The sequence below is a fragment of the Nyctibius grandis genome, chromosome 3, assembly GCF_013368605.1.
Source record: "Nyctibius grandis isolate bNycGra1 chromosome 3, bNycGra1.pri, whole genome shotgun sequence".
Lineage (NCBI taxonomy): Eukaryota > Metazoa > Chordata > Aves > Nyctibiiformes > Nyctibiidae > Nyctibius > Nyctibius grandis.
Genome location: NC_090660.1, coordinates 53,232,463 through 53,256,614, shown reverse-complemented (window position 1 = coordinate 53,256,614; position 24,152 = coordinate 53,232,463). Strand labels below are relative to the sequence as shown.

The 24,152-nt window shown below is 38.7% G+C and overlaps 1 protein-coding gene across 3 annotated transcripts in view; it reads left to right on the top strand.

Moving 5' to 3' along the window:
* GNAL (G protein subunit alpha L) overlaps positions 1 to 24,152 on the top strand; it is a 198,719-nt gene that overhangs the window by 139,882 nt on the left and 34,685 nt on the right. The window contains exon 1 of one of the 3 annotated variants that reach the window (XM_068395777.1): positions 22,953 to 23,028. The exons of the other annotated variants lie outside the window; for them this stretch is intronic. The gene's annotated coding sequence lies outside the window, so the exon portion shown is untranslated. Of the gene's footprint in view, positions 1 to 22,952; positions 23,029 to 24,152 lie in introns of those variants that run through there. 3 annotated transcript variants of the gene reach the window in all.

The window sequence follows — 24,152 nt, the reverse complement described above, 5'->3', positions numbered from 1 at the left end:
AGTAAGAGCTGAGTTGTCTTAGTTTTGGTTAGTCACGTGTCAGTTATTCAGTTGACTGTGTAAAATTAGTTGACAGGGGATACTTACAGTGCTTAGACACTGTCAGGGAAAAGGTGGTAGTTTTACAGCAGAGGAGTAGACAAGCAGAACTAGGCAGTTTTGAAAGGGAAGAAAAAAGACAAAACCAGAACATCCAATTCTCTTTTTAGGTCACACACAGTTTGCTCAAGGCATCATTGTTAGGAAAAAAATAACTACTTTCAGGTTTATTGGAAGATTCCAGAGTTGAATTTTGTCCCATTGCATTCCCATCAAATAACAGCGTGTGCATGCATGGGCAGCCCTCGCTGGAAGAGTTGTACTTCAGCTCACTGAGTTCCTTGCTGTAGGAAGTAAACCAAGGGTTTAAGGGAACCCTGCCCTCAGCCAATATTTTATCCCAGTTTGTCTATCAATCTACTTTCCCTGATAAAATACGCCACTTCTGATATACTTAAGTGTGAAGGCCTAAACTGGTCTCTATGCAAATATTTGGGCTAATAAAACTTGATTATGCAAGTTCTCAGGAAAGCAAACACAAGGGATGTGAGCTTGGCCAAAGAAAATTTATTTTATATTTGAGCTAATACACATGGAAAAGACACACCTCGAGTTCTTTTATTCTGTCTTGGAGAAGCGTTTCAGCCAACTTCTGAGGCATCTGTCCTGGTATTAGGTGGAATAATTCTTAAAAAAAAAAAGGTCTTTGTGGTGTTGTCCACAGATTCAACTCCTGATGTGAGAAAACAAATGATTCTTTTTCTTAACAGCAGCACTTCTTGAAACCAAGCATATTTCTGACTTTCCTTGTGCTCTTCTAGAGGTATGGTTTAATTACTAGCATGGACATAGTCATAATTCCCTCTTACAGTCTGAGGTCAGAAAACCTACCTTGGCATTATCTGCTTCTTTTGTCTAGTGTGGCACTTCAATCCAGTGTACACAGGCCACGCGCATGACTGTAAATGTGTATGAGCATGAGTGCAATTCATATATTTTCACTTAGTGTGGCTTCATGATTTGTTACTTAATACTGCTTCTTCTAGGGATTTTCCTAGAAGATTGGCTGTATCATACTCCAAATCGGATTCTGCTAAAGCTCTCACAGAGACAGGTCACACACAGGCTACTCGACTCAGTGGCAGCCTAAGCCCTTTCTGCGGTGCCCTCCCAACACCGGTTGTCAGTGAACCCAAGCCACCAGCAGCGATGCTGTTGTTTTCAATATTAACTTTTTCGATGCCAAGGTCTTCTTCATTCCTAATTCTGTCTCCTTTGAAAGTGCCATATACAGTAATAACTCCTGATGTCTCAATGCTATCAAGCAGGTTTTTTATTCTGATGTGAGAGGCTTCAGCTTTCCCAACTTTGGTAGCAGAATAGCAGAATTGCTTTTATTTTCCATCCTTATTAGAGAGTAGGAAGGAGGTGCTTCCTATCATGTCAGCATTTTTGTGTTTTATAATTTCCACCATATACAGGATTAAATCTAGGGATTATGCCCTGCTTTGTGTATTTATTGCTGTGCCCTTCATCACCATACACTGTTCAGCTCTGTCTAAGAACACTGGAAGATGAAGAAAAATAATCTCTTGGGCACCCTTGAGATCTGAGTTTAAATTGTGCTGAAAAATTTCTACAAGCTACTTGGTATTTTGCATAAAACTGTCACTGATAATTGGCTGTATCAATTAGTGGCTGATTATTGCAGCCCATCAAACATTTTTTACATAATCCCGTATCATATGTCTTTGACAAAGGGAGATGCATGAAATTGGGGCGCTTTCAGTTGGATTTGGATGCTCTTGGCCCTGTCCCAGGTTTCTTTGTAGTAACTGCTGTGTAGGAGTAATTCAGATAGAAAAGATCACTGAAAGTCACTGAAAAAACAGAAAGCCTCCAAAGTTGGATGGCAGGAGCCCCATAGCACCCCTGTTCTCTGTCGCTGAAGGAACCAAGAACAGTTCCTTCATCATTTATGTTCTCCAGGAAGATAACCAACGAGAGACCAAAAGAATCTGACCTGGTGTGCTTGCATATAGCATGACAAAACTGCAACAGGAAATATGAATGCAGTTACTGTTGAATATGAGACTGTTTTCTAGTTTATGCAGATGTATTATCTGTGAAATTATTAATGCTGCAATCTATGTTTAAACTGACAAGTAACAAAGATCAATATCAGAGTATCTGCACCACTTAGGGAAGAAATCTTAAGGAATTTTAAGTCTTTCGTTTTGCCCCTGGAGGAGCGAGCAATGTGGTATCTGCATGTTGTGACAAAATCCAAAATTATTTCCTTTAAATCTGCTGTCTTTGTCAAACCACCTGGGAGTCCTGCAGTGTGTGACACTCCACCATCTCTGTGTTTGGAAAGACTTTGATGTCCTGTTGCTCCGAAACATGCCGCCTGCGTGCTAACAACCCCACTGCCAGACTTGGCTCTTGTTGGGACGGTTATGCCCACATAGAGAAAACAGAAATAGAGAGGGAAGACGATCAAGCGTGGAGAGGGAAGACAATCCAGTGGCTTTATGTAGACATCCGTCTTGGAGCATGACATGTCCAGCCTCAGGTTTGCAAAGGCCTGTTTGTGCTTTCTCTGTTCGCTGCGTACATTGAAGACACCTTGGTATTTCTTTACGCGTGCCTGTGAAAGTGAGGTGGCTCATTGAAAGAGAAGCAGGCCCATGAAATACAGCTGCTGAAATCTTGGTTTTGTTGTGGGAATGAAGGGAGCAGAGGGAGAGTGGGAAGAAGTAACTCAAGGAGTAGGGAGGAGGAGAGAAGTTGTCTTGCATACTGATGAAAGAATCATGGTCTAAACCTTTTTGAAGTCCTTTACACATGGCAGTAACATTTATTTTCGTATGTAACGTAGTATGACTGTGGCTTCAGATTCATATTTGAAACATGCTTTTTATTGACAGACTAGAGCCAGAAGGTGTGAAACAACTCAGAACCCTTTTTCATCTTTGCTTTTTGTCTTTAATAAAATTTCTTTCATCATAATGGATAGTGAAGTAAATACGGGTGTATATATGATAAATTAAGGTAAACATACTGATTATAAGGAAGAGAATATTATTTTTAAAAGCAGTGATTCTTTTTAAACTTGGTAACTGCTTATTAAATATAGGACAACCTTTTTACTTAGAACAATGAGGAAAAGTATTATGTTTCATTCCTTGTGTAACTAAATTTTTGATGGTGATATGGGAAAACTATAATAATATTACTTTCTTCCATATAAAATTCTGTTCTGGTTCATATATAAACAACTCACTGTGATGATGAAGTTTCTTCATTTTTCTTTTTAAGATATCTCATGCAGTATCACTTTCAAACGTTAAAAATGCATTACGTAAGTTAGAAGCAAATTTTGTTTGGTTAATTCATGAACAGGTTTTCTCCACTTACCTGATTTAAACTATAAACCTTAACCAACCAGTAAATTGTTACTTAATGATAGGAAAAAAGAGAGCAGTTAAAATTACAGAGTAATTACTTTAGCCTTACTGATGACTCTTCTAAACAGAGGTGGTTGCCAGATAGGACAAAAGTCATTCTGCAGTGTGTAATGCTTAATTTTTTCACTGTTTACTAACTAGTAGACCACACTCTTGAGAGGCAGAATTGTGGTTTCTTAAAATATGCACTGGGAATTCTCTGAAATAACCTTTTCATCTCTTGCTGTGATTTTTTTTGTTGTTGTTCCCCTTTTTGCCCTTACTTATGAAAAAAATAATGAGACTTAACCAATTCTATCTTAATGTTGGTAATCAAAATGTGACTGTGGTGTTATAGTACTGGTAGTTAGAAGTACAAAAATATGAAAAAGCAGCAGCTGTAGAAAGCCCCAAACGCCTTTGTATTTTCAGTGTTGGAGGAAGTACCGGTATGAAAGTACCGTTTGCAAAATAGCCCAGTATGGCGTATGGCGTATGGGCATGTACCCGCCTGTTACAGCCACTTCAGTTCACAAATGCTTTCCATACGTAGAGAAGACAATAATATTTCTCAATTAAAAAATAAGAGAGAAAATAGTTTATAAACACAGCACCCTCTCTGTGTTTTAAAAATTAATATGACAAATATTTTTTCCTATTAACTAGTTACCACTGGAGAAGCCTTTAAGCAGCCCTAGATGGGCTACTCAAACATAAAATTAAACCTTACATTTTCCCACACACTTCTGTATGCATTAAGGTCTGTTTTCTGCAGTTTTAGAACGAGCAAAAAAGTTGAAAATGTATCGCAGAAAAACATAAAATACTCCTTAACCTCAATATAAGGTAATAATAAAGTCTAAAGACCAAGCAAAGTTATGATAAATGCATGGAAGTACACTTCAACTCTTTTTAAGATGTTTTATTAAACATTTCTAGTTGCCTTTGAAAAATATAGCAAAGCTGACTTAATGCTGTTGAGGAAAGAGTTCTTTCCTCCCTAGTCAACAGTATTTTTTCATTTTTCCTGAACACCTGATGAATGGTTTTCTTAATTTTTTTTTCCTCACTGTTTTTTGCATACACGATGTAATAGTAGGTGCAGGACATGTTAGTCTAACACAGCAACTCAGCCCCATTTGGAAATATGATCCATTAAGCAAATTAGAGGATTGCAAATAGGTCCATCAGCTGAGCGTGTCTGCATTTAGTTTTCTGTGTTAGTATCCTGTATTTAATTTGGAGATATGTTTTTCCATATCCCTTCTGCAGAGGTAAACTGCAGGCTTTCAGAGGCTTTTGCAGTTATATTTGCAATACAGACTTCAAGCACTTTTAGAGCCTGAGCAAAAGCCTGCTAAAGAATCGAGACACTCAGCATCACCCTCAGTATAGACGCTCTTAAAGCATTAATATCCTTTAAGACAAAGAAAGAGCATTCTGTTGTGTTTATTATTAAAGAGGAAAGGTTGTGTTTATTTTCTATCACAGCAGTGAGGACAGAAGGGAATAGGTGCTGGTACAGGGCTGAGTCCGTGAACTGGCACAGTGGGCCAGTGCGACTGGTGAAAATGGCCAGAATCCAGGATATTGTGTAGGGAGAAGGGAAGCTTCTCCATAGGGCTTCGACTTCGTTGAAGGACATTTTGTTTGAATTTTGTGTATTACAAATAATATCAGGTCTTTTTAGAATATATTAGTGTAAAATAGCAAAGTTAAAAAGCAGGCCTTGAAAGTTGCCGTGAAAGTTGATGTCTATCTAGAGCACAGGTAACTGCCAATAAAGAGAACGTTGAAAACTGTATTCCCTACTATCAAGTCAAAGAGTAAAATTAAGCATCGCTTATGGTAATCGTGCTGATACAGCTTAACTCCAGAAGTCCTGATTGTAAATCGTTGCTCCGTGTCAGCATCTCAAAACTTCTTCAAATTAAATAAAACTGCAGATGTTAGTTATCTAGAATCTGCATGCAGGATTTATGAGTAGATTTCAGAAGGAAGTTGTAGGTCATTCTGTCAGTTCTGGTGTTATTTATGTGCTGTTCTTGCTTTAGGACTCTTCCAGTGTATGCGTGGGAGAAAGAGTAAACTATGACCAAAGCCAGCTTCATTATATGGCAGGGAACGTTAAGAGTCGCTAACATTTACTTCACTTCTCCAGCTCATGTCATTTGATACAGAATTTAATTCAGTCTGTTCATTTACAATTCATTGTTGAGTGTGTGCGTGTTCTCGGTGGAAGAGATTAGTTGGTTAAAGAATATATTAGCCTATTAATAAGCTTATCATTACATAATACAAATGCATTTTAATGTTTTTTTGTGGGATTTTTTTTTACTGTGCTCTAGAGAAAAGTGTTTTTCATATTCTGTTGCCTTAAACCTAACCCACTGTGAAACACTTGTTTACCTAATAAATTTAATATAATACAACTGTATAATAACTGTAAGTTGCATGCTTAAAAAAGAAATAAGAGCACTGGAAATGTAATGGCAGGTTATATGGGAGACTGTCAAATTACTTACACTTGGGGTTTTACTTTCCTTAAATGCCACATGCATTTTTTCACTCAGAGATGGTCAGCTTTTCTTTTTTCAAGTAGACACTTTCACACCACAGGATAATGAAAGGCCAAGAGTAGTATTTCTTCCTTAAGGAACTACTCACTGGCCAGACTCTGCATACGTGGGCTCCTCTGCGCTAATAGATGTACACAGCCTTGTTTACGTTAGGATCTACAAGAAGCCAGGGTTTGGGTGGCGGTGTTTTTCTAAATTAATGCTGCACCAACAGATTTGAAAAAAGAAAGATGGTGGAATGTAGAAGTTAAGAAATAAGAAAATAAAATATGGTTTTTACTGTGTTGGAAAAATGTAAAGGCTAAGCTCCTGTGCTTGAAAAAGAAATTTTAAACCTCAGACTAAACCAAAATAGAGTGATGGTATTTGTCAGTTTGGTTGTAATCCCAATTTTAGGGTAAATCAGACTGGGAGACTAAGCAGTTTAAGGGTGTCTCTTTACTTCTCGTAATTAAGTTAAGCTAATTTTGTTCATTTTAATACAAGACAACAATGATGCTGCCAGAGTTTTTAAAAGTTTATTTGACTTTAGAGAAACTGTTGCAGTTGTGTCTATTGTAGAAGTATTCTTTCTGATTTAATTAGAAGTGTTTGTTATAATGGTGAGTTTTTACACAAAGTTTAATTTGACTAAATTAAGCAGTGGAAAAGAAAATATGTGTAAAATGTATCAGTAGACTTCCTGTGTAACGGAGACACCAAATAATTGTCTTCCAGAATAAAATTTCCCAAAGTTCATTTGTTCTAGAATTGGTTCAAAAATCAGTTTTTCCCTTATTGTACTACTCCCCTGACAATTTCTCTATTGGTAATCAAAAAAGGGAGGGGGTCTTAAGCGGCTGTCCTACTTAACTACTAATGCAGGAGAAGGTGAATCTTGTAATCAGTTGTATGGCTTTTCTGAGAATAGTTTTCAGTTTTAGTTTCCTTTCATGAACATTGCGGGTGAGGTAGGGGGTGTATTTTGTTTTTCAGATACTTTATCACAGCACAGGAATTGGATTGAATATCCAAATATCATTTAAGTACATTTTTCTTACCTAAGCCTGCTGATACAGTTTTTGGCTCCCTGGTTTTGTCTCCTTCCCTTTTTTTGTCTCTATAAAAGAAAGCTTCCATACCTTTCTTCTGGTTTAGAAGAATGTGTTTGGGGTTGGGAAGATCTGCGTTCTGGACATTAGCATCCTGAAAGCCCAGTGGTACAGATTTTGGATAATTATTGTTAAGTTTCTTTCCAGTCACTTTGTGAGGAAGTTTAATGATCAGCATGAGGGTAATTTCTTGGCCTCAACTTACTTACTCGCACAACTATGTCAGACCTGCAGTTGCCAACACTACTATAGCAATCGTTTAAAAATAGTTTGTTAAGTGTTAAAGAGCAGTGTTGCCACTAGGATTTATTCTGTTTAGGGAATGTAGAAGTAAGCTCTGCTGGTAAAGCAACTTCTTTATCCAGAATGACTTTTGTCTTTGTTGAGTTTGATGGCCTATTACCTGACATTGTCAGGGTCTTAGAAACTTCTTTTTGGGCAAGTTTGCCATATACTGGATTTTCTCCACAAATGTACTGGAGTCTGCTTTGAAAAGCTTTTCTCTAAAGAGGCAGGCGCCAGTGAACAAGCATTTTGCTACATTCTACAGAACTGGCAAGCCTGGGTGTGAAGTAATCACAGTCAACTCTATAGTTCATTATATCAGCATTGTTACTATTGTTTAAAAAAAAGAGAGGTCAAATGTAGTCACTAGTTTTCCTCCAGTTTCATTTTCTATGAAGAACTAGGTGGAAGTCTTTCTGTTTTGTTAGGGTTTTTTTTTGCTTTAACTTGTGTTGTGCACTGGTTACTCACCTCTTTCCTCTGTAGTTCATAGGAAGCTCATGTTTGTAGGGTCTCACGTCAAGGTGAGATGTTCTTCAGAGGGGATTGTGGTGCAGAGTGCACATCGCTTCCTGTCAGTGCCAACCAACACAGGCAAAAGTTGAGGTTTTTGACCTGATAGTACTTCAAAAGTAATAATTAACAAATTACGTTATGTAAAAATGGCAAAGGTGAGACCTCTGTTAAAGCTTGTTCATTGAAATCGGTTAACTTATTTATAAATACACCATTCTGTACCTCTGGCAGGGAGCTCATCATAATATACAATATGTAGAGGATGAAAAGAAGAAAAAAGAGAAGATTGTAGGTGGGAGAAGATAATAAATACAGGGTTTACAAATAAGGCAAAAATAATAAAGCAGTAAGTATTTTTAGGCAGGAATGCAGAGTCTTGAGGCACTGGACCAACACATAACCTTGCTAGTAGTCTCTTATGTCTGTTTAATGAAGGCATAATGTTAAATGTATAAGAGCGTGCAATATTGAGGGTTTAACCTATGTCCTGATGGAAATTAGCAGAATGGATATAGGGGGGAAAAAAGCACCACCGCATAATATTCTGTAAACAAATCAAAGAGAAACTTTGCTAGGGAAATCTTCCATTTCCACACTGTATGAAGAGCACAGCGCAAGTGAATGTTCAGAAACGTGAGTAAATACACGGCTACATTCCGAGCAATTAGCAATCCTGGTTAAAAGGCAGTTCCAGTAAACTAGCTTAGTATCGTTATTGTGACGTTACCATTAATCTAAAGGAGAAGACCACAAAAACTGAAATATAGAAAGAAATGCCTTTAACAACAAATAAAAAAATTTCAGCAAAAAATAATATTCTGTAGACATTCTGTGAATTTCTTTAGGGAGGAAGTAATTGAAGGACAGTTCCAAAATATTTAATCTTCTGAACCCTTCAGCCTGTGTGATGAGCTTAAGACAAGTGTCTTTCTCCACAAGCAAGACTAGTTTCTTCATCTCATCTAGCTTTGTTGTTCCAGAAGTTGGGTATCTTCTGCACAAGCAGGCTAGGAGCACAATACACTTTTTCTGGAGGAAAAATAGAAGAGGCTTTTCAAGTGAAAGGTCCTAGTTTCATTCTGCCTCTAATAAGATTGATTGTAGTTGTCTTTTTCTGTGGAACTCAGAGCACTGGGGAGAGTTTCTCTTTTAACAGGTGTGTTTGTCCTTTTTGCCTGAAAACAGTGGATAAGCCCACCTCAGAAAAGATGAGGAAGAACAGTGCTCTGTAGACACAACACTCAGTATTTCCCTGTACCTCCACAGAAGTCCCTGAAAACTTGTCAAAGAGATCGTGACTTCTTCAGAGGACTCACTCGCTTTCTCCAACTCTTGGCAAGTTGAGAATTGCTGATCTTCTACCAGTTTTATCTCGTAAAGTGGAGACGGAGGCATATCTTGCTATCACACTGTTTTGGAGGGATTTCAACATAAATGCTGCTTATTTTCTGGAGCTTTTTCACCTTATACATGTGCAACAGTTGTTGCAACACTGGCTGGAAGTCTTCTGAGCAGAATACAGCGTGTTTGGATTTTATTTGCATTGTCCTTTTTCCTCTGTTCCAGTGTGCAGACCTATGACTGACTTGTGGTCTTGATCTAAATTACGACTGTATCTCTTCTTGTTGGCTGACATATTTCCCTTTCTTCCCTCCACTTACTGATAGTATTTGCAGATCCGTTTCTTTGTTTTACCCTGTTTTGTTTGTTCATTGCTTTATTCTTGACAAATTAACCATTTGCTATGATATGGGCCTCTGGGCTCTTGAGGTAGATAGGTAATGTGTCAGCTTGGTCAGTCGCAGTAAGGTTCACCCATCTACTTGGATATGCAAAGTTGGCTTGTTCTATCTACAATTCCCAAGCCTCCTTTGACTTTTCTTTAAATAATCTCATACTTTTCTGCTTTATGTAATCTGCATAGGCAGAATGCAAGGCTGTTCATTCAGAAATTACCATGTATCTGTAAAGACTAGAGAGCACTGTAGCATTTTTCAATGAAAATGCTTTGCATTTATACATTGAAGAAGTTCTTATATATGATTTTGTTACTGCATCCTGTTAGGGAACAGACCATTACCAGACCCATCTGACCCAAGTTTGAAATTACCTTAATATTTGTATTGTGTAATGCAATTATATTTTTCTATTGTTCATAACACAGCTGGGGGCTCTTTTCATTTGCCTGTAAAAAATATCTTGAAAGGAGTCTGCTTTCCACATAATTCTTATTGTGACAATTCCATTCTATCTGGGCATGCAGCTCCTTCTTTGTACCTTGTGATGAAGGAAGAGAGCATCATATGTAGTGATTTGCTTGGTGAGTGCTAGATCTGGATTTGCATGACAGAGAAGGCACTGTTTCCAGAGGAACCACAAAATTGAGTTTAGGGGAAAAAAATGGGAGGAAGGAAGGGAAAGGACTTCTTTTTATTTTAGACCAACTTCAGCAGTACAATCAGTACTCCATGCATTTTGAAATGGTTCTGCTTTCATCTAAGAGTCAGCCATAAATCTGATAGGGAAATAATGGCAGATGGAAAACCTTGTGAGTGTTGTGGGCATTTGCAAACCCTTACCATATCCCTGCAAGGATTCAGTACAATGCATTTGGCACTCTCGACCTACACTTTAAATTGTTTCCAAAAGACTGTTCATAACATAGTGGCAGAGAAGACCCCAAGGTCTTTATATATGCTTCCACCTCACTTGTAAAGGTATGCACTTATTTGATGTAATCAGACAAAGCATACCAACAGGAGAAAATGGGAGAAATGGGCATTTCTTTCAGAATAGATGTTTTCATTTTTCACTAAATCCATTCTTGCTTCATGAGTTTCAAGTGAAAAGAATCCATCAGAAACTCCCACTGAAGTACGCTGGAAATTCCCAAATGTTGCACAGTGTGCATAAATATTCAATCTATTGACAAATCAAATATTAAGTTTTATATGCATATCTGCTTTTATATAGTTTAAAAGTAGGTAGGTAACTTATCTCCTTCTCAAATGATGACAACCTTGCAGAAATACAGTAACAAGTAGAACCTGGTTTCAGGAAACAAAATTCCTAGAACCATAATCCTTTTAAATGTTTATATAATTGTGAAACACTCTTTGTCTGTAAGAAACTACCTTTTCAATTGAAAGGAGCATTTCTTCTCTGATTATATGGCCTCAGCTGAAATTCTTAAATCCTAAAGTGTCCAGCTGGATGAAGCACTTGAGCTCATTTCTGAGGAATGTGAGGACTCCTTATTTATTTCTCTCTTGCTAAGAGATGAAATAATCAAATCCTAATTGTTTCTCAGAGTGAAAGTAGAAGAGGGCATTGAAATTAATCTTCTGTTTGTTGTGTGCTGGAGGTCAATAAGGAGTGTGAAGGAAAGAAAATATACGGAATTGCATTAACCTTCAACACACTTAGTAACAGCAACAAATAGGCTCCATCAAGAGTGGATTTTGAGCGACAGGGAATGTGACAGCAGACTATGTGAAGCACGACAGGGGCGACTGGCCATGCAGAAGAGATGCTTCCCTTCGTTCACGGCTGTTTCATTGTCTTTTGTTGTTCCATGATGTGGCCCCGGGTTGGGTGTTGCATGCCTTCCCTGGAGCTGATCACGTGTTCAAACTTAAGACCTTTCTCAAATCATCTCTCCTCTGGGTTAAATGTAATACAGTTGGAGGTACCCATGCAGATCTGTGACTCACTCATCTGCATACCTTGACTGGTGCTCTGAGCTAGAAGTGACTTACCAGTTGCAATTTTCTGCATTGAAAATTCCATATTTTTCCATATATACAGTTGTGTGAGCAAAAGTGCGTGTGTTACACACGTGCAGGTAATACAGAATATTTCTCCCTAGAGTCATGACTTCTAGATCTGCTACCGACTTGAGAGGGTAAGGGGAGCTCTGAAAATAAGCTGCTTTCCTTCCTTCCTCCTGCTTACCTGCTGCCCTATATGGGGCTCTGCCTCTTAGTCCCTCACCTTGTCTTCCAGTCCCCTATGTCACTTCCCCTATATCGTTCCCTCCCTGAGGCACTGTTTAGTCTCCAACTCAGAAATATTTCACAGATTATTTGGGGGTGATGGCTTTCAGAGGAGTATGCTGAGATGTGGTATAGAGCCAAATCTGCAGCTTCATACTGTAGTTGGATAATGCTGGAGATGTTCTGCAGACTTTGAAACAAAGTATGATGATCCAGTTTTGTGCATATTCCCAGAATATCACAAACAGCAGTGTTTCTCCATTTCAAAAACAAAAATCCTTCCAGGTCACTGCATGACTCTGTTCTTGTGCAAGATTGAATTAGAGGTAAATCGGCTTTAGTTTCTTAGAATGGCTGTGCTCATGTTGCATTTTATTCTGTTCACAAAGCTCAAGGCTGATTTTTGTTCTGGTGGTGTAAGTTGTCTGCTTATGGTAAGATAAAACAGTATGGAAGCTGTTTTTTCACTAATCTTCTTTGGTTGTCGTTTTTAGAGTGGGCTTGTTGGTAAGCCCGTTTAGTAAAGCTATACAGGTTTGGGGATCTTTTGGCTATTCTATTTGTAATACTCTGTTATATTTGAAGAATAGAACTAAATTGAAAGCATTCCTCCTCTTCTTTCCGTTTTCCCCCCCGCCCTTGCTCTCTCTCAGAAATCATGGCATATTGCTTTGTATTTTCCTTGTTGGTAGTTTGAGATACAGTTAGATGCCTTTCTAAGGATCAATCTGAAACCGTGCAATACAATGCACAGTGATGTGAATGGCCTGTTGTCAGTACTGGTTAAAGAAGCTGTGACAAATCAGTAATGGAGATGGAGGGAGGGAATCAGTTTACAGTGACAGTTGTATTGGGAAATCAGTGTTCTTTTAGTGTGTTTTTTTTATTGCCCAAATGTCAGTGTTTCTCAATAGCTTGCTCACAGGAATAGGAGTCAAGGGAATTCTCAATGTCCAAATCACAGAACATGTGCTATTGTTTGAATTCTCCTCAATTTGTGAGCTGCTCGCAGCAGGCTGTAATCATGTATCTTGCTGATTTTTGGTGTCTGTTATGCATTATTTCAGTTTCTTATGACTTTTGTCTTCCTTATTTACACAGGGGAAGCAAAAGGGCAAACTAGATCAGGAAAAAGAGCTTCGAGATGTAGAGCCTCGAGATGTAGCTTTACTCGAGAATGCATTACCTGGTTTGGCCTTGGGGAACTTTATCCATGTATTTCAGTTTACTTATCTGTGAAATGAAAAGGGTAGTGCCTTCCTTAAGACCTTGTAAAAGCTGTTACTGTGTTTGATATTAATGGTTATTGTGGAGGAGTCACAGGCTTTTTCAGTACAAGGCTGTCATAGGTATTGGTTTGTCTTTCTGATTGCTCTGAAATAATTGTTAGAGCCGCTCTTTGCCAAAAACATCATTATTCTGTCTAGAAACTATCAGTACAGCTTCATTACTTCCTGGAAAGTGTTTGGTGTGGTACAGATACAGGTCTGGTCCTTCTCGATTCTCTTCGTACAGCACATCAAATGAACTCTGCTCTGTTTTACTACAACTTTAGATGAGACCAAATTATAAGTTTGTAAGAACTGGGATATGAATCCTAATAATCAGATTTAGTGAAAGTAAAATTAGTATGGCCAAAATCTTTTAGTTCCACTTGATAATTTAATTTTTTTATTTTGTTTAATATTGCAGATGTTTTCAAGTTTTTAGAAAAATATTTACATTAGAATAAAGAACATAAGCAGCATAACTAGCTGACCTAATCTGTGATGCACAGGTTGTTGCAAGATCCCCTAAAACAGGAAGGAAAAAATGAGAAAATTATTGAGGAACATTTTTTTTCCCTAACAAGCTCAACTCTGAGTCCACAGTGGGAAAATACATCATGCTGAAAAACGGTTAGCGAACAGTTTTGTCTTTAATGTGCGTAAGAACCACTGTGTAAACTGTGACCAATTCAAACGTCATTAAGTACCATTTTCCCTATCTATACTAACAGTAAAACTGTGTTCGGTAGTCAATGTGTTTTTACTGTGTGCCAAGTGTAGACAAAATCTGAGTTGTTCATTGTGAAATACGTACACCAAAGAGCTTTTAAACGTGGTAAGTCTATGACTAATGTTAATGCTTGTAGCACTGTCAGGGACAATGTAGATATTTATGTAGATATTTTCCAGTAATGACTTTGAGGGTTGTTTGCTTTAGACTATGTAAAACAAACATAACACAGAGAACCAAAGTTAGGAGTCTTTGCTGCTCTTAATAGAAAGAGCATCTTCCAGGGACAATGCTTGAGAGGAGCCAAGCTAGATGATAAGAAAGCACACAGGTGTGTTTAACTCGCTGAAGAATATTGTCTTCAAAAGGTTACCCAGTAGCTAGTTCAGGCTGCATTTCAGAAGCATCGGTGAAGGCAGCAGACCAGTATAACCACCTTATCTCCTAGAAGGAGTTCGTGCAGGGGCTATTTGCCGTGGATTTCCAGTGATCCAGCAGCCTAGGGAGAAATTCAGGGCTCTGAATTGTTAGATACAATAATCTGTCCCTAAAATGGATAACACTATATAATCCATGGTTATTGCATTTGGAATAGATACAGGAAGGCATCTTTTAATAAATACAGTGCAGGTAGGCAGTGTTTGAACGGAGTGTCCTTCTGTAGGACTGATGGCTAAGTTTATATATGCTATTTGGTTTCCTGCTGGTGAAATTATATTACAATTTCATTTGCCATCTGTCCATTTTAGGCATGCTGAGCAATTGACCTGGATGTACTGTGCCTTACAGAAAGGCTTGGCTTTTTCTTTAAGGTTTTATTGGAAGAGGAGCATGAGGAGAGTCACACCCGTAATCGATACGGCTGCACTGATACAAGAGCTCTTCCTGAGAGGGTTTTCCAGAAAGGCTCATTCTAGTGCAGACAAGGCCTTGGAGAAACATATTCAGTAATCTTGCCCACCCACAAGCTGTGGTGGGGACTTCTTGTATTCTTAGCAGTGGAGCAGCCCCCTTGAAATATCTCTTCGTGCAGCCAGTACAGATGCAGCAAAATCTCCTTGCAGTTAGAGGAGAGGACTTTCAGAAAGAAAAGGCACTTTTCGTAAGAATTGAAAAGCCTATCATTAAAGAACAAATTATTTTCTTTGTTTTGTAGTTCAGAAATAGCCTTTCTTTAAGCTGGCTCAGTCTTCTTTATTTTTTTTTAATTAGGTCCGTTGCTTGAGCTGACCTTTTAAAAATCTCTTTGATTTTTATAGGGGAATCCATTATGGTGTAAGAACACAAACAACGTAGGGGTTCACTGACGTATAATATTTCATCATCTTATAAGTATTTTCTTCCAGTTGCTTCGGTTGGTAGTTGAAAACTGCGAGAAAAAGATATGCATATTTTATTTGTGATGTGATAGAACTGGGAAGGAAAGCAATAAATAATGATAACAGCTCTTAACATAAACTTGTTTTCCACTGGTGAGGCTTATACTGTTTTCTTTGTCACGCAGTGAGTAGTCCCAGCGTAAATCATGTCAGTATTTAAGGTTCGTGTTTGAGCAGTTCCCAGAGTTGTCACCAGATTTTTGACCGTACTTGCTATTTTTACTGTGGATTTTCCAGCTGATATTAGGAGGCATTGCCCATGTACTGGCTGATCTGTGCATGTGTGGCGGCCAGTCCTTCTGAAAAGACATGTTTCTGGAAATTCAAAGGTAGCTCTACTAGAATAAATTCTGAGGGCCAAAAAACATAGCACAAATGGTATTGTATTTGAATTACACAGTAGCTCTTTACGGAAAATACTGATGGCACGTTGCACAGAGTTGCAGCAGCCAACATCACTGTAATTCACAAATGTGGTGCATCTTATTTTTAATCTTACTGCGTGGTACGCTACACCGTGCATGCTGCATTGACTTGCTTTTATTTTGCTGCTTACAACATGTGAACTTGGGAGGGGTCTTCAGGTGTCCCTGCACCTCACATAAAAATGGGAGTCCTCAGGCGTGCCTGGCGCATCTGCTGTTGCAGCCAGTCTCTCAACCACATTTCGAGGTGATATTCATAGCTGCCACCAGACCTTTTAGTTCTGAGGAGGGGTGCCTGGTCCTCTGACAGAACTGGACTCTGCCACACAATCCCAAAGTTACAGTAAAAAATAACATTCTCTCTGTTGAGGAACCTTCAGATCACTTCAAAAACTCCTTCCTCACCCATCCTGATGCAGGTGATTAGATGACCTATGGCAAGCTTTTAAAATTGCATGCATAGATAGATTTGGTCTCTGTTTCTCCCCACACTTGAGCCTGAGATAAACTGAGGTGTAGAATTGTGGTTGATAAAGCCTTTCTCTGGCCCAGAAGGAAGGTGGTTGAACATGTCTCTGTATCCCTTTGCTTTGTCAACCCAAACTCTGTAGCAGATGACCAGATGGCCACAGGGTGTGTTTTGTAGCTGCAAGATAAATCTCATGGCAAGCGATTTCCTTCCATCAGTTAGGGACACATGTATAAAAATCTAGATTTTTGGGGAGAATGTGCTTCCCTTTTTTAATATAGGGCAGCCAAAAGTTGTTTGTGGTTCTAAAAGAGTTGTAATATTTGAGAAAGTACAAATCCAATCGTATTGAATATAAAAGATCAGGATTCTCTTTTTCTTTTGGACTTTGTGAGAAATGTGTAAGTTTTGGACGATGCCTGCTGTCTGACCTGAGATGGTGGTGGGCGAGAAGTAACAGCCGCCCCTCTAAGGAGTTATGAAAAATACTGGCATGTGCTGTTAAACCACTTAGAAATATAATAAGGCAAGACAATGAATAGGATTAGAGAAATGTGGAAGTTTGTAGAACTGGTGGCAGCAGTTGACCGCTTGTATCCACCAGCGGATCTTGTTCACAGGGGAAGTGGGAGGAAAGCTAGCTATTACTATGACTTTGTTTGCTCTAAAGGAAGAGGGCCCAACAGAAGGGAGCTTCAGATAGCAGTAGTGGGCATTTTGATGTATATTTTTAGTACAGCTAAGATAATGTTTCTAGAAGTGTAGCTTATGTTTAAACTCACATTTGGGGTTCTTGGTTTGTTTCATTTTGTTTGGGGTTTTTTATCAGCACTTCCCATGCATTCTTTCTTTTCTTTCCCTGGCTTTTCTAGCTGCTCTTCTGGAGCAGCATGCCTTTGTTTTAAGCTATTTGTAAACTTTTTTAGAAGTATGTTTTTAATTGACTAGAAGCATACTATGTTTGATAATTGTTTACCAATGTGAAGCTGGCTCAGTTTGCTTTCATGCTTTTATTTTCATGGCCTTTATTTTCACAGCCTCATGCTTTTCTTTTCATTCAGCAATAAGACAACAGATGCAATTAACATTGTTTTAAATGTTTCTCACCTGGCCAGGAAAGGTATACATTAGAGGTTGTGTCTGAGGGTTTTTTCTCGGACCTTTCATGACATTGTACATGTATTTTGGGACATTTAGATAATGCATCTGGCTACTTCATCCTAATTATTGTCTGGAATTAACTTTGCAATGCTGAGAAGTAGCATTTAGTTTGTAGTACGTTTTTAAAGGTGCATGTTAAAGATGTGACCTACCCTGTGTAGCTATGGATAGGTAGGAAAATGGTTTTGAAACGCTTCCTGTGTTGCCAACTATTTTACTCTGCCGAAGCAGGGGAGGAAAAAGGAAATAAAAAGTGTAATCTGGCCATATTTAAAATGTTAACATGTTTATCCTGCACATGGTGTTAAAAACTGAGATGTCCTAAAAGAACCAAGAATGCCTTTAGAGGCTGGTATTTACGGCCGTTTTCTTTCCCTTTATCACAGTCACAGCATATGAGCTGGGTATCTAAATAAGCAGTCAGCTGAATATACACATGGCTAGGTTATCTCATTTCTAGCTGCCTGCTTTGTTTATCAAGCACTTATGCAACATTCCAAATTATATTAAGGCAGGGTCGAGCTTTGCGTTCACATGCTGTTATCCTAGCGCTGATAGGACAGATGAACAGAGCAGGGTGTGAGATGTTTAAAGGGATGGCTGCCTCTGCTCTCTCTCCTCTCCTAAGCTTAAAACCTTAGATCTACACCCCATCTCTCTTTTGCTTTCTAGCAATTACGGTGCAAGGCTGAGGGACTTCATGCTTCCCACTTGTATCAGCAGCATGGAGGTGCAGAGCTAAGGCTGCGAAGGCAACAAGTGCCAGACCATAAACATTGATTTGAATGCTATCGAACTGATTTGGGGTTGGAGATAGACCTGGGATTTTCAATACATGTTTATAATTAAGAATGTAAACAGAATTTCATGTTTATATGCCCTAGATACAAAAACAGGCTTTTAAAGCTCTGATTTGAACTCCTTGAAAACAGAAAAATTGAACAGTTACGGTAGAAAGGAAAATGACACTCCTGCGAGTATTAAATCATACCGTTTCCTCGCTCCCTTCCTCTCCCTCTCCATCACACACAGTTGCATACAAAACCTCTGCTGCGGAGCTGCTATTTTTCATTCTTCTCTTAGACTATACCCTTCTTCTGAACGCGTATGCGTGCGACAGGGTTTTGTTTGCCCTTTATTTTCCTCCATGGCGGGATGTAAAATAAGGGTTTGCCTAAAAGACATATTGAAGTTAATAATTGTTCAGCTAAAGACCTTTTAACAGTAACACAACACAGTATTTTTTGCGTAAATAGGTTGATATAGGCTCACTGTGACCGTTACTTAGTCATGTAACTCATAAGCAGCTAACAGCTAACTGTAGCCAGCCTAAACTGGTTTCGGGATTTTGTTGGAGTTTTTTGGTCAATAAATCATAACCTCTCTCGAGACTTATGAAAATTCCTTTTTAGCCGTGGTAGTTGCTAAGTAATGTCCCTACTTGGATAACAGTCTAGATACCAATCCTTAAATTGATTGCTTGCAAACAGACTGCTAAATTTACGCAGGGAGTCTTTCTGGACAAAGCCAGTCAGTTTATTTGCTGTTTTTTACAAGATTAAAGCCTTGGAATCTCTCTCCACTGAAGCTGCTGATTGCCACCTGAAGTTTTCCTTAACTTAAAAGTTTGCATCTGAAATAAAATCTGAATCCCAATTACCTTATCGTCTTCCATTACTTCCCCTAAAAACTTTTAAAGAAAAACAGGCATTTGTTTTCAGTTTTGGAAATTGTATTCATTACTTCAGCATTCCTGCCTTCGCAGATTTATGCCATTAAAAAAATATTGCATTAATACAGATGCCAGACTTACACTATCCGTGTTTCGGATTCAGTTTTCACTTAAAACTAGCTCCAGCGCAGCCAGTGACACTCCTAGATGTGGTGCTACAAATGAATATCTGAAAAATTCCACTTTAGAAAATTAAAGCCCCTTCTTTTGTAGAAAGAAAAATAATCACTTACTTGAACTTGCTTTGGCATTTGAATTTTAACATAGACTTCGATTTTTTCAGAGAAATATATCTGTCGGATTTGTGTTGAGGTATGCATGCAAAATACTGTTTCACACAGAGGCAGATTTTGTGGCAAAGTGTGTAAAATCAGCATTTCTTGAAGGACATATTTATACGATTACTTTTACAGCACAATGAGGTTTATATAGAACATCTGAAAGCTGTTATAGCAAACAGGAGGTTATTAATTTTACTGTAATTTGTAAAATAATTAAGAAGATCCTTACGGCACTTTCCCTAAACAAGTGTGGGCACTAATAGCCCTTTATAAATTTCTGTTCTAAATTGTAGGCATTTTTACATAGCCTAGTCTGACTGTTTTACATTTTCAGTTAAGTTACTATTAAACCACCTTAAAAATAAATGAAGCTTATTAAGCGTTATCTTCTTTCCCCCTAACTGCAGGCTTAAATTTTAAATTTTCAATGATGCATTTCAAGAGGCTGAGGGAGATTAACAGCACAAGCTGCAAAATCGTACGTCGCTCACCCACTAACAGGGGCCTTCTTTTCTGTGAGTTTCCATAAATTAGATGTGGAGCCAAAGCAAGCGGAAGCTATTTTTAGTGCAGCAGCAGCAGCAGCACGGCAGAACAGAAGCTGGCGGAGCGTCACGTGTGTCAGGCTGAATCAAAGGGAGTATCCCAGCAATGCGCTGTAAACAAAACAAGGGTGCTGTCAAAAAACAAGCTGCAGGTACCTAAAAAACCCGAATCAAATCCTCGCGTGAGAAACAAAATGCACCGACTTACCAACTGCGTTTCTTAGGAGATTTTCCTATTTTGCAAACATGGGCGCGTAATAAGAATTCAGTGTTTCCTGGTGTCCCGTTGTGTCGCTTGATGCAGTCCTTACCATTAGGCATTTTATTTAGAAATCTTTATTTTTTTTGTCTGTGTCTTTTATCAAGTGTAATTGTTGTCTGAAGATACATGAGCATGGCAAAAGCAGGTGCAGCTGTCTTCAGAGCCACTGCGTCGGGGATGTCCTTGCTGTGAAAGCACTGCTTTAACAGCATGTGAGATGTTGCTTTTCAGCAAGCAGAAGAGCAATATGAGCGAATACTTTACTCTTACACAGTAATTGGATTGACATATTTGACTATGAGGTTTCCATTCATAATTAGTATTTTTATTATTTTGTGGATTTTTTTGCATTTTTTGTATCTGTCCAGAAACTATACAGTAACCTGAGTAAATACTCACTGAACCTTTCAAAGATTAACTTTTACTTACGTTTGCTTTGGTTTCCATGTGTCCACATGCTTTTGAAGGCACAAATATATTCTAACTCAGTAATTTCAAGACTATTACTTAAAATCACAGTCAACAGCGTCAGTTTATCATTACTCAAGCAGTTGAGACACAACCTTTATGAAGGTTAAAAAAGGTGTCGAAAATTTTCATTTCAATTGATAGTTTAAAAAAAAAAAAAAAAGCTGCTTCCCTTGTTCCTGAAAACCATCTGTCCAGGTGACGCATCCTCTGTCGATCCTGCAAGTGCATGTAGTTTAATGAACTATAGGGTTTGAATTTGTTGGAGTTTCTCTTTTGGGAGCCTGGGGAATGGGAGAGTATTTGCTGCTCTTACAGTAAATGCAAATAGCTGTGAAAAAGTGACTTGGGAAAAAGGATGTCAGCCTGAGAAAGCTGAATAATATGATTTCCCTACAACAGCAGCCTATGCAAAAAAGGGTTAGATGAGATTAACACACAACAGGCACCTAAAGACAAGTGCAAACATCAATGTAAGTTGTGTCAGCACTGGCACAAACGGACTCTTGAGAGCAGTGAGTCCCTCTTGTTACCTCCCCGCCGCTCCTGACAGGGTTTTTCCCCTGAGCTGGGGGAAAAGTTGCTCAAGCCAGCACCAGGGTTTGGAAAGAACACCAATATGGGTGAGCTCTCAAGCATGTCAAACATGGCACAAGTCCTGCATAGGTGCAGGGAAGGACTGTGACTCTTCCTGAAATTGTAGGTTTAACAGACTTTGATGTCAAAAAGGAGCTGTTAACCTACTGGCTATACACTTTTGTTCAGCCGATGTATTTCAGACAAGTTGCAGCCAGGAAAAAAAAAAACATAGAATATAATGTTGGGTGTGGGAAAAGCTAAGAAAAAAGAGTAGAAGCAGTAAATTGTTAAAGATTGTTCACAGAATCACAGAATGTTAGGGATTGGAAGGGACCTCGAAAGATCATCTAGTCCAATCCCCCTGCCGGAGCAGGATTGCCTAGACCATATCACACAGGAACGCGTCCAGGCGGGTTTTGAATGTCTCCAGAGAAGGAGACTCCACAACCTCTCTGGGCAGCCTGTTCCATGCATATCTTAACTCATTCAATAAAGCTAAAGACGTGGACTCTGAGCCGAGTGTTTGTAAACTATTCAGACATTAGCCTTTCTTTTTTTTAAAGAAAGTATTTTGATCTTTTGTGCCAGAATCCCTTTCTGTGTTCAACATTCTCTTATGAAAAGGTAGCAAATATATTTGATATGATTTATAGAAATTTTCACTTTATATAGAAGGAAAAATGCAACAGCTCTTCTGTTGGTAATAAATAAATATTTTCAAATGCCTATAGCCAAATCACGGGAATGTCCAGCTGAATCTGCAGTTGCTGCTTGAGTTGAGAATTCAAGTGTCCTATGCTGCCTTACCGTAAGATACGACAAGAAGATATGGCCATAAATAACTCTGAATAAAGACCTAAGTATCAGCTGCTTGCTCTTTGTCACACCATTCCCTTGCACAGATAGACCACCTCCTTGTTCCAATACCTGTCATCTTTCCCATCTCAAATACCGTGGGGAAAAAAATACTTTAAAATGCAAACTGCAACACGTTCTCATGTCTGGTTTTGCTAGAACGGCTCCTACCAGCATCTGTTGTAACTTTAGAAAATAAATAAGCTGAAAACATTTTGATTGGAAGTAACTACAAATCACAGGAAAGAAGTTTGCCTTCAGCTAGAAATTTTGTGGTGTTTTTAGGCCTCAGAAAAACTGAATTTGGAGAGCAAGATCTAATTGTGATTTCACCGATGCTAGCAAACAATGTCTGTTTTCTGTAATAAATAACTCGCTGTTTATTCTCGGCAAATCTGCCGTGCTTAAACAGAAGTTAGTGATCACCTACATGTTTGTGACCGAACTGAGCAGCCTCTGCAGCGCCGACGCGGCTTACGAAGGGCTGGGGAGTTGCGTGTGTTGCAGCCACCTTGTTTCCTGTCCCAGCCCTGTGAGGAAACCAAGGCAGGCAGGGAGGCTGGGGAACCTCCCACTCACTGGGCCTTTCAAACACGCACCTCAGTGTTATCAGTAATATGCAAAATAAATAAAATGGTGTGCCTGCAAGGCATCAGGAAGCCAAGCAGTACGTCACATCCAGCTCGCAAACTACAGCTTCTACAGCTCAGCTCACCGCTGAGGCATCTATAAAACAGCTTTTGCTGAATGAAGCGTAGAGCAGAGATGGCACGCTTAGGAAATAATTGCATTGAGCTCTTAGTGATGCAAAAAAATCGCAGGTTAAAAAGAATAATAGTTGCTGGGAATCTGCTGTCTACAGAGAAACTTGGAACAGATGCTTCTTTACGGGGAAATCATGAAATTTAATCTTTCAGCAGGTCAGTTATGTATGTAAATAAAAAAATTATAAAAAGCTAACATATTAACATATGGCAGTATAATTGAAAAAGGAAGAAGATTTCTTGAAAATTTTGCTGGGTTAACGTATGACTGCTTAAATTAACTTTGGCTTATAGGACTGTTTTAATTACATAGTGAATTAAATACAAGTAGATGAAAACTTGCTTCTTATATATAGTTGCAAAACCTTTTCAAAGCCATAGTATTTGTAATCAGCTCGTAACAGCTGTAACTTTCTTGTTCCACAGTCTCTTGTAAAGAAGCTGCTATACGTGAGTCTTAACTTTTCTCTGATGTATGTCTTTCAGAAGTTTTTTCTGGATTCTTTCTTTTTGCTAGCTCCTTTTCAGGCTCTTTGAGTCTTTTGACCCTGACTACAGCTGCGATGGCAGCCCGTCTGGACACAGCCAGCTTGCCATTAACCTAACCAGTCTGGGCACCCGTGCAGACAGAAAAAGCTTAAATACAGCCAGGTTTCTAAAATACTGGGCTTGGGCGCTGAAGCCTTGACATAGCAGATATACTGCTATCCATAATTGAGCTGGCTAATTTAAATTTCAGTAGATGTCTGTGGCAATTCTCTGTATGCCTGTGGATCACCATGAGGATAATGTCTCAGTTATAATTTTCTCTTATCCATAGTTACGTGCCTATCCTGTGGGTGTCTTTTTTTGTTCTGTAATGTAGGTTTCATAAGTTCTAGTTCAGCATTTCCTCTTCCTTATCCGAACTATCCTTTCTTTGATATTTGATGTTTATCTCATTCTCATTCTTCATTTCTAGCTGCCTGATACATCTTGCAGCATTATTCTCAACTGTTATCATTTGAAATAATGATACTAGATTTTAATAATATCTTCTACTTCTTAGCGCATTGGGAAAGCCCCTCTTACTTATTCTGCAAATGTGATGCAGCTTCCGCACACCTTGCTGAACTTTAAAGGTAAATTGCAAAGTGTGCTTTGCCTTCTAGGGCAGGAGGTGAGGTTGCTGCATTAATTTCACTGTGAGTAGAGTCAGCTCATAGCTGCATATTTACTTCATTATTCAAGTATCTAAAACATGGGTGGAGCAAAAATTAAGTCGTTCCCTATGGGATTAA